The sequence below is a fragment of the Quercus lobata genome, chromosome 5, assembly GCF_001633185.2.
Source record: "Quercus lobata isolate SW786 chromosome 5, ValleyOak3.0 Primary Assembly, whole genome shotgun sequence".
NCBI lineage: Eukaryota > Viridiplantae > Streptophyta > Magnoliopsida > Fagales > Fagaceae > Quercus > Quercus lobata.
This window is the reverse complement of record NC_044908.1, coordinates 26,716,434-26,727,949: the sequence shown is the minus strand read 5'-3', so window position 1 is coordinate 26,727,949 and position 11,516 is coordinate 26,716,434. Positions and strand designations below refer to the sequence as shown.

At 34.7% G+C, this 11,516-nt stretch overlaps 1 long non-coding RNA gene across 1 annotated transcript; it reads right to left on the bottom strand.

The window, feature by feature from the left end:
- Positions 1 to 3,730: 3,730 nt before the first annotated feature.
- Positions 3,731 to 10,599, bottom strand: LOC115992931. The gene is made up of 2 exons (XR_004092723.1): positions 10,246 to 10,599; positions 3,731 to 4,092 (listed from the first exon to the last, which is right to left on the bottom strand). It is a non-coding gene; the product is annotated as an uncharacterized LOC115992931 (long non-coding RNA).
- Positions 10,600 to 11,516: the final 917 nt, after the last annotated feature.

The following is an 11,516-nucleotide window of genomic DNA, read 5'->3' as shown; positions in this document are numbered from 1 at the left end:
CCATCAAATATCTAAACTCAAATTAACTGTCATTGACCCATAACTCCAACAGATTCACCACAGAGAGAGAGAGAGAGAGAGAGAGAGAGAGAGAGAGATTTGTATTGGTTTTTTGTATGGGCTTAATTTTTTCGGTTTTTGTGTATTTGATTCTGTGTTTGTTTTCTAAGGGAAAAAAAAATGAAAAATGCCAATTTTTTCTTCTTCTTAATTCTAGGTTTGTGTTCTTGTGTTTGATTATTTGGGTATGTATTTTTATGTGTTTTTGTTCAAGATGAACCTATATATGAATTAATCTATTTTTGGTTTTTAATTTCATTTTTTTTTCTTTTGTTAAAATTGATAAATTAATTTTTTTAAATCATATGTTGATGTTACATTATTATTATTATGGCCACATAGGCACTCCATGTGCCGATTGTGTATTCCATGTGCCATGTAGGCACTTTCCGTTAGTAAGATGGTGGCAGAGATTAAATTGAAATTGAAATTCAAATTTTAGGGACCAAAATGGAGCTCAATAAATGTGGGGACCAAAGTGGAAACTAGCTAGCCCAAAATGTAGGGACGAAAAAATATTTTTCCCAATATTTTAATCTAATTATATTCACAAGTCACTTATAACAAAATAATATTTGTTCTCAGTGGTTGAGTCAGGATTTTAGTCTAAGGGTAGTAAAATTAAAAGTAAAAATTATCTAAATATATTAATTGAAAAAATTAACAAAATTTTCTCAAAAAAAAAAATTAACAAAATAAATAAACAAATGTAAACCAATATAACTACAAATATATGTTTCATATCATTAAAATAAACAAACAAATATAACCAATTAATAGTTAGTAATAATCAAAGGAAGAGATTAATCTAAATACATAAATTTTAGACATCTAATATGATTCCTTAAAGTATATTGAGAAAATAAATTCATCTAAAATTAATCAGAGTACAACAAGAGTAATGCTACTACTACAAACTATTTAACAGTATTTTTACAAACTATTGATGTGACAAATTCTTACTAGTTTTAATCTGGACTTACCACTAACATCACATTTGCATTTACAGATAATTATTTGGAAAATGCTAAACCCACATTGGCAGTTTGTAAAATAGTTTGTATTTATAGTATTACTTTTACAACAAATACTTGTAAAGTTGTATACATGTCTCACTACCTTGATTGTTTCTAAAAATATGTAAAATTCAACATTTTTTTCTTTGTTCCTCCAAATATTTATAAATTTGGGTTTATATTAAAAAAAATCCAAAGTTTGAAATTGTGAAAAAATCTAGAGATGGAGAAAAAGAAAATATAATGGATTGGATGCTCAGTTTTGGTACCATATGAGGAGATTGAGTAGTTTTTTTTTTTTTTTTTTTTTTTTTTTTTTTTTTTAATTTTAAGTTACACACACACACACACATATATATATATGGAAGCCTCTAATTGAATTTCATAATAAAAGAAAGATTAATAAATTTTTTGGAATTGTTCACCGCAATTTCACCATTAGCTTCATCCTATCTAATACATTTCGAAGTTTATGCCTTTATGAGATAAGTTGGGATATGGGATAAGTAGAAAAAAGGTAAAAGAAAAAAAGAAACATGAATAGTGAAATGAGTAAAAAATGTAGGACAAGACTAGTCTCATTGCATGCGTGGAGGATTTTTTATTGTTTATTTTTTTTAGTGGTCCTATTTTGTAGCCAAAAAAAATATATAAAAAAAAAAAAATTAGTTTTTTAATTTTTATATATATAATTTTTATTTTGAGAATCTAATTTATAAGTAGATAAAGAAATTTAAAAATCAACAGGAGAGTGGCCCTATTTTTTAGGCAATGTCTTAGTAGGAGTTAGAGTTGTATTTTTACCAGATTGTTCTTTAGTTTTGTCTCTACTTAAACATAGGGATATAGAGGCATTTTTTAACTAAAAAAAATGAGGATTTCAAACAGGGAAAGCCTTTTAAATAGTAGTATAAATAAAAACTAAGAAAAAAATAATATGGTGGTTTGGTTTGTCGAGGAGGCTCATTTCCTTTGTTTTTAGTTATTTGTTCGTTCAACGTGGGAGTGAAAGTGCTTTTATTTATTTATTATTATTATTATTTTTAATAATAACATCAGTGGAGTCAAATTTCTTAAGAATGGATGATAATACTAGTAACTATAGGCTATTTTTAGGAATCAAGGGGGGCAATTACCCCTCTTGTCCCCTTGCTTTGCCACTACTTGTTCTTCTCACAATTTTTAAAACTTGCATCATGTAAGAATACTTAAAGACAATATTCCTACAAATTAAGCCATAGGCTCTAAAAAATGTTTACCAAATGATGATGTATAAAGTCTTTAACCACCACCCTTGTTTTGAGAATAGTGCCAGATAAAAAGTCTCCCAGTTCCTGACATTGTTTGGTTGAAGGATGGAAAAGTGGGGAGATAAAAAATGGTTAGTGGATAGAAAAGTGGAGAATTAAAGATGTTTGCTTTTTTTTTTTATTTTTTTATTTTATGTGTGTTTTTTTAGGGGAATGGAAAAATGAAAAATTCTTTCATTTGGTTGAAAAGAAAAATGAGAGGATAGAAAATATAGTTTGTAGAAATTTACTAATAGACTCCTATTACATTAAAAAAAAAGTAATAGTTAAAAAAATTGCTTTCAATTAAAAGAAAAAAAAAACATAAATGTTATAGCTGAAAAAAAGGAAAAAAAGAAAATAAAGGGAAACTAACATGTGAGAGAAGATGTGTCACGCCCCAAACCAGATACCCGGATTTGTGACCATGACTAGCATGCTAATATCAAGCTTAAACCTGATATTAACAAGAACCAACTTAACTTTTACAAAACTTTTTAGAAGCTTCCATTTTTCTTTTCATTCTTGTTTCTTTACTTCTTGATATAATTTTTCACTTGATAGTCAGAGCATCTACATTGTACTCAAAATATAACATAATCCACTAGTCATTTAATTTCCACACTTTCACATAATACATCTCTTAATACTTTAAGGTACACAACTTTCTTTAGATCCTAAAATATACAATACTACAAAGCTAAACATCAAATTAAAACTAGCTCCTTCCAACTCGACTAAGGCTCCCTCTGCTCCAAAATAAAACCTGCTAACTGAAAGAGTGGAAGGGGTGAGCTACACAGCTCAGTAAAGGTAAGATATATGAGAATTCAATAAGGATGCATGTAAATCAAATCATTTCATTCAATGAATATTTGAATAGGAGAACATCTTTTTATGCATAGTATTTTATACTATTCATAATAATAGCTTATACGCTCTTCATAGAAAATAATTGTGCTCCTTTTTCTTATTAGGTTAATATTACCAAAACCTTTCGGATTAAACTTCTTTCATTTCCTACAAAGTTGCCCTATATATATATATATATATATATATATTCTTATTACAAAATAATTATTTTAACTTAAATCAGATAATCGGCAACTTTGTATTAAACTAGAAACATCTTGACTAATAAGAAAACTTTTCTTTATAAATTTCTTCTCATAAAATACTATATCTTTCATGGTCATAAAACTTAACGTTTCATAAAAACAGATATTTGATAACTTTTAAACATAAACTTATACTTCATCAAAAACTTTATCTTTATAACACAACAGAACTTCGGAAACTCTTATCTTTAAAGAACAGCTTTTCTTTTCATCATAAACTTCTTTTCATGAGAGCTTTTAATTTTGCATAATGCATTTAAACAAAATCATTCTCTCATGATTAATAACATAATATAGCTGTTCATAAATAACTTGTTGGTTAGCCCATATCTAATAAGTCTGTACTTATTTGGGAGGCTTCTAGCACCACAGTGCTAGGCATCCAGCATTCCCCACAATGCCAGGTATTCCCGGGATTACATCATAATACATATCTTCCAACCATGGGGGTAGGTTGGCTTCCCCCCACAAGTTGGCCGTAACCAACAAGGGGTGGGTACAGTAGAGCCAGTCCCACTTAATGGCCAATCATATACCATTTTCCATGGAAAGTCAGTAATTAACCCCTACTGACAGAGTTCAGATCACCAGAGGACATAACCCGAAAACCTTTTGAAAGTTCAAAAACGTGTACAAACACCTTTGAACGTTTAGATCCCCAAATTACACTTTAACCAATTCAAGAAATATGTCAAACAACTAGTGTGCGGAAACTCAACATATGCTATAATATGGAATTGGTAAAAACTATCTAAGCCAAAACAAAATATAATCCACAGCAAATAATAAAAAGGCAAAGATAGAGAGAAAGGAAGATGCAAACACAAAGACAACACGCGATGTGTTATCGAAGAGGAAACCGAAGCCCTCGGCGTAAAACCTCTCTACCGCCCTCCAAGCGGTAAACAATCCACTAGAAAATACAGTTGGGATACATGGACAGCAATAGACCCTCCAAGCCTAATCTACCCAGTGCACCTAAGCCCTCCAAGCTTCTTGCTCCAACGAGATTGCGCCGAACCTTTTTCTTTTCTAACTTCCCGGATTCCGCTACTAGACCGTAGTATCAACCAATGAAGATTGGTTCCTTCCTAACTGCTTCCCAGAAATCCAAACAGCTGTCTCACAGTGATGATGATGGTGAGAACTAGGTTTGGTATAATGCCTCTCAAGGATTTGACAATGGAGAGGAAGAGAGTTGAGGAATTTGAAGAGACTCTAAGGTATAGATTGTGGGTGAATCAATCTTGTTTTTCTTTAGGGTTTCTCTCTCAAAATTCTCTCTGGAAGCTCTCTCACAATCGTGGGTAAAAGGGGTATTTATACTGGAGTGGGAGAGGAATGTGAAACGTCAGGTTTAACAAAATAGGGGTGGCTCACGGCTTGACCTCGTGGCTTGACTAAGTCGCGAGATCCAGTCGCGAGATAACCGTATGGCCAGTTGTCCTGTTTTGTCCTGTAGTGCTCCAGCTTGCATGACTGTTCACCTTCCAGCATGCTTGGCACGTGTGCTGCGTCTGGCGGCTTGCAGCCGCGAGTCACCTGCAAGTCCCAGCCGCGAGTCTCTGTTTTCTTGCACACTCTTGAGCAATCTTCACTCTCTCTCACTCACTACCCTTACATCAAACCCACCTAAATACAGGGTTACTAAATGCTGAATTACAAGCAAATTTGGCACGGAATAAAGCCAATTAGATGGTTGAATAAATTCAACCTTACAATCTCCCCCTTTGGCTATTCCGTGACAAAACCCTAAAACAGACTCTAGACTTAACATGTGAGTTGGGAACAGTTGAACAAAACTCACTCACACCTAACTCTAGAAGCTGTGAAGCACTTGAATCATATGAACAAAATACTCCTGAAACACAACAATACACCATGATTATTGTAAAGCAGAAAATCGTAAAATGCATATGAAACAGGCAATATGTGATCAAGCAAAAAATGGAGTTAAGAAACAAACCATGGCTTGATCAACCAAGTGAACACCACAAGGTAGTGATCACAGTGCTCATTCACACTTGGAATGAACACAAAGACATACAAGTTAACAAGCACAAGGCAAGACACTTGTATGTTCAACACTCAACCAATGCATAATACACAAGGTATATGCATCTAGGAACAATCCTACAAGGGCACAAGAGTGACAGTACATAAATCAAAATGCAAGACATTTATCATTAAAGTACTGATTTCAACATAGCATAAAGGCTGCAATAAGTAAGGTACATACTAAAAAGCCTACAAACTATGCATAAAACATTAACCCTAAAAGCTTACAAAAGCACATGGGTACAAACAAAACATCCTAAATAACATCATCAAAATATATTAAAGATTAAACCAAGAGTATAGGTTAGGAGTTAAAAACAACTATACACCAAAAACATAGTGTATTAAACCCATATAAACATTAAATAGCCAAAACATAAGCATATATAAACAAAATTTAAACAAAGTTTCTGATCTTGACAACTTTGACAACTCCCCCTCAACACATTACTCCCCCTTAAGAGCTGCTTTTCTGCTTCTCAATCATCAATGTCATTATCAACTAGATAGAAAACATCTCCCCCTTTTTGACCGGAATGGCCAAAGGGTCACTGATCAGGCTGGGTGGTGAAGCTGTCAAGTTTTGCAGACAAAACATCAATCTGGTCCTGCATGGCTCTCATCCTCTCAGAGTGCTCAGTTTGGACTTCTCTGATCCCATCAAGTCGTTCCAGAATGATTTGAAAAGCATCTGGAGGTGTATCTGAGGAAGTTGATGCTTTAGACCTTTTGCCACTCCTCCTGGGTGTTGAGGTTGATGCATGCCCTGCTGCCTCTGCTTCAGTCTCCATTGGGACACCCTCTCCTTCATCACCTTCATCTTCTTCTCCTGGAAGCCTAACACTTATCCTTTTGCAGGTAAGCTTGTTAATTGCAGAGGGTGTGGACATGAGACTGATGTCTTGAGGGATTGGAACACCCTTCCTTCTAAAAATCCTCATTAGCAAACTGGGAAAGATCAATTTTGGCCTAGAGGTTGTTCTTGTCTCATCCACAATGGTGTCATATATGTGGGAACTTATGTTTATGAAATTCTTTTCTTTGAGATCCATCAGAAAAATTGCTCTGGCACAGTTGATTGTAGTCAACTTCTTAATGGGATAGAGGTTAAACATCATGATTATTGTTAGACACCTCATGTCCATTGGAAAGGCAGTGGTATTCAAACATTTTCCTTCTTTCTGCCCACCTATCCTTTGTTGAACTGTTTCAATAGAAACACTCCTATCCTTGTAATTGATAAATTCCTCATCTTCTAATCCTTCAAGCCCTAGTACATCATCTATGACATGTGCATCCAAGATGAATTCTTTACCTCTAACCCAGCAACTTAACTCATTCTCCTTTATCACAGCATTTGATTAAAATTCCCTAATCAGGGGTTCACACACTACAGGGAAATCACTCAGAAGCTTTTCCCATCCTCTTCCTTCAAAACAGCTGGGGATAAAGGTTTGTCTTAAGTCCTCCAAATCTACAAATCTTTCTTGAATAATTCCTGCATTCAAGAAGTTATCCTTGTATCTCTCAAAGTGATGAACTGACCTAAACAGTTTAGAATCCATTTTCAATCTTTTGTCAGCCTTCTTTGCAGGAGTTTTCTTCTTCGGAGGTGAGGGAGCCATCTGTGAACAATCAGAAGAGGCCACAACAGCATAGAACAATATATGTGCAGAACTAGTCAGTACCATGTAATTAACAAAGAGATTTCATCCATACAAATGAACTTTGAACACTTAAACAATAAGCTACTTAGATCAAACACATGGATAAACAAGCCTAAGATAGGAAACACATATAAAATCATCAGATATAGAAACTATCCTAAAGGCAGATATATGACAATGAGACAGATAATGGAAAATGATATGGCTCAAAAACAGCATTGTGAAGCTAACATATGCTCCCAATAGATTTGCACAATAGAGCATGCACATTCAGCACAGTAAAATACACAACCTCAAACGGAACATTTTGAAACAGCTCAACAGCTCAAGTTCAGATAAAATAAAAGAAACACTAAGATCAAATCAAACTCTAGCAATAGCATCCGCAAGCTAAGCATAAACAAAGAGCAATATCCGAAGCACAAACCCATTTCTAAATCATAAACATATGCGAAAAATCAAGGGGAAAAACACAAAAACAAGTAGAAAAGAGTTCAAAACTGAAAACCCATACCTGTGACTTGAAGAATTTGAGCAGAAAATATGCAACAATGGAGATTGGAAATGGGAGCACGGAGTGTTTGGGAGGGAGATAGTTTAGAGAGAAGATGAACAGTCACAAATGTTCGAGGGAAAACTGAAAAATATTTAAAAACTGCTCCTATTTCTGCCAAACACGCGTTTTTCGCGACTTGATTAAGTCGCCACACAGTCGCCAGTCCAAGCCGCCAAAACACTCAAGGATAAAAATTCGAAAAATTTTTCTAAGTGTTTTTCGCGACTGGAATGTCTACCCGTGAGTGAGTCGCGAGCTTAGCCGCGAAAATCTCTGAGTAACTCTCGCGACTGGACGTTCCATTCGTGAACAAGTCGCCAAAAATGACCCGCGAAGACGCGACTGAGGCTTGCAACTTGACATACCCGCGACTGAGCCGCCAAAACAGGGCAAAACTGGATTTTTGAAATTTTCAGATTTTTCAAACAAAATACTTTCCAAAAACACCTAAAACACTCAAAAAAAATTTTGTGCTTGAATTAACAAAGATTGAGCATGTAAAAACACATTTCATCAAGTACAATCACACAAATGAATATGGCATTTATTAAACATAAACTTGTGTGTTGTGTGTGGATATCAACAATGAGATAGTCCTTAGTCTAATGTGAAGGTTTAATGATCAATTCAACCAAGACATACACAATTAGCACTAGATCAAGTGACCCATTTCAATTATAGAAATATGTATATATGACCTCCCACACAACTTGATAACATAACTTGGAGCTTAACATTTGACTCCACTTTCAATCATAACATTTGATCTTTTTGATCTGTTGAGGCAATCATCTCTCATTGTGAGAGTGATATATGACATTTCACTATAGAGAACAAGCCTTTGGCTTTTTGAATAAACATTCACTTTAATATAAGGTCGCTTACCCTTTTTCCTAGTCAAATACTAGAATGTGCGACAAGCTTTTGCAGCTCAATATCTCTTTTCATTTGGAGATTTACAATTTGTGAGCTCTTTTTAGCAAAAACAAAAATAAATAGTGGGAAGATATATAGACACAAGTCTATGCATGTCTCAAGATCAACATAACCATTTACAACAATCACATAGATTTCAAGATTTTTCCCACAGAGATATGAATGCATGAAAACAAGCAATGCTCGAAAATGCACAAAGCCATTAGCACAAAGGTACAAGACAAAACAAGCTTTGAGACAAAAGCTCAACAAAGTCAATCAAGCTTTTTGATTTTCTAATTTTTATGTGATTTTTGGATTTTTGACACAAGAAACAAAAAGATTGATAAGACAAAATTAAAAATATGCACAAGTAGACAGGCAAACAACCAACAGCAAAAACAGCAAGCAAAACAAACAAACATTGTCACAAAGCATAGGAAGTATTAATGCATGGACATGTTGTAATGCTTATGCATGAGTACCCTTTTTCACCCACACGTCACTTGCGTTTGGGGTGATTTCCTTATAGGATTGGGTACGGGAGTTAGGGCTTTCAAACCTTCATGAGAAGCTTTCCAAGCAGTTGGTGAATGCACCAATCATCTTCATCACGTTCATCATTCCGGGATCACCATTCTAATCTCTAGACTGATCACCTGCCCAAATTCTTCTATCATTTCTAGGTCCTCCTGACCTTTGAGGAGTTGCACTATTATTTGCTCTCAGCTTTTGGCAATTTGGTCGAGTATGCCCTTGAAGTCCACAATAATGACATACATGAGTTGCTCTAGGACCTCTTTGTGGTCGTGGGCGTGACTTGGCACGAGATTCAGACCTGCCCATAGATTGATTACGGGGATTCAACATCCGTTGGTTCACCACATTCTTCTTCTCCTCCACCTTGAGCTTCTCACCAGTAAGGTCAGCTACAACTGGATCTTTGGCCTTTACAAACTTCACTTCTTTAGTGACATTTCCAGATGAACTACTTCTTCCGGTATATCCCAATCCGGATTTGTCTGAAAAGCTCTTTTGAGATGAGATAACATCTGAAGAGACTCTAAGGTATAGATTGTGGGTGAATCAATCTTGTTTTTCTTTAGGGTTTCTCTCTCAAAATTCTCTCTGGAAGCTCTCTCACAATCGTGGGTAAAAGGGGTATTTATACTGGAGTGAGAGAGGAATGTGAAACGTCAGGTTTAACAAAACAGGGGTGGCTCGCGGCTTGACCTCGCGGCTTGACTAAGTCGCGAGATCCAGTCGCGAGATAACCGTATGGCCAGTTGTCCTGTTTTGTCCTGTAGTGCTCCAGCTTGCATGACTGTTCACCTTCCAGCATGCTTGGCACGTGTGCTGCGTCTGGCGGATTGCAGCCGCGAGTTACCCGCGAGTCCCAGCCGCGAGTCTCTGTTTTCTTGCACACTCTTGAGCAATTTTCACTCTCTCTCACTCACTACCCTTACATCAAATCCACCTAAATATAGGGTTACTAAATACTGAATTACAAGCAAATTTGGCACGGAATAAAGCCAATTAGATGGTTGAATAAATTCAACCTTACACCTTTCATACTTATACATCATATTGAAATTTCTTATTCTGCATAATATTTCATAATAATAGTACTTCCATTCTTTTCTTTAAATATCATGTTCGTGGAATCCGTAATAGTATCAATATGCTTAAGTCATATATATAAGATTTCGAAAGCTCACAAACATATCTTTGTCAGAATAATGATTATATACCATATCTCTAATCAAAAAACATTTTAATACATAATATACTTTAAAATAACCTCATGATTTACCAAATCCCACCTCAAAGAGGTTCCCACAAATACAAAATACATTCATCAGACAACTTGATGTACTAAATCATAGAGAAACCAATTCATAAAATTTATATATGATTCTAACATACCTAAGGATGAGCATATTAAATTATAGCTCAAAACGTTCAACCTAACTTGAGAATTAAATCCACAAAATCAGGTGTAGCATATGTTGTTCACTGCTCATTTCAGCAGCATAGGCTCCATTTGTAAAATACAAACGGGCTGTTCAAACACATCCAATTGTCATGAAATTTTATAGTACTACTCCCATGTATGTCCAGTATATACCATAAAAATTTTGGAGTCAAAGCATAAACTCATGATTTACCAAAAATCACACAAGACAGTATACTCAATTCTGTCCTGACAGAATTTCTTGCAACTTACAAATTAAACCATTATTTTCATGTTCATCCAAATGCTGTGAGACCACTTCCAAAACAACCATGTGTGTCTTAGAATTCATAAAAACTACTCTTAGCATCTTAATTCACAAAATATGATTTAATACATATTTTTCTTGTTGTAAACATCAAATCTGTCACAAAGACAGCTTCAGTACACATTCTTACAAAATCATCAACAAATAGCAATATATCTTAATTTCATTTCGGTATTTTTATACCTATAGTATACATATTAAAATATTTTAATAAGCATTCAATTGATCACAATATCATCAAACTTTTAAATCACTAAAACAGAATCATAGTTCAGCCTCTAAAATCAGGATAGAGGATAAAGAAGTAGAAATGAACAAATGAAGTTTTGATTACTTACCCCCAATAATTTGAAGCTGAAATTTTAGTGTTAACCCTTTAATTTCTTCTTTAGAGAGGGATTTTTTTTTTTTTTGGTGAGAGAGGGAGGGCTGCCATGTAAGAAGGGGAGAAGAAAGAAACAAAGAACAAGGAAAAGAGTAGGGAAAGAGGGCTGGACTTTCTGTCTGGTGCAGCCAGGAAAATGAGTTATGGGGAAGACTTTTGGGGCAGAAAAA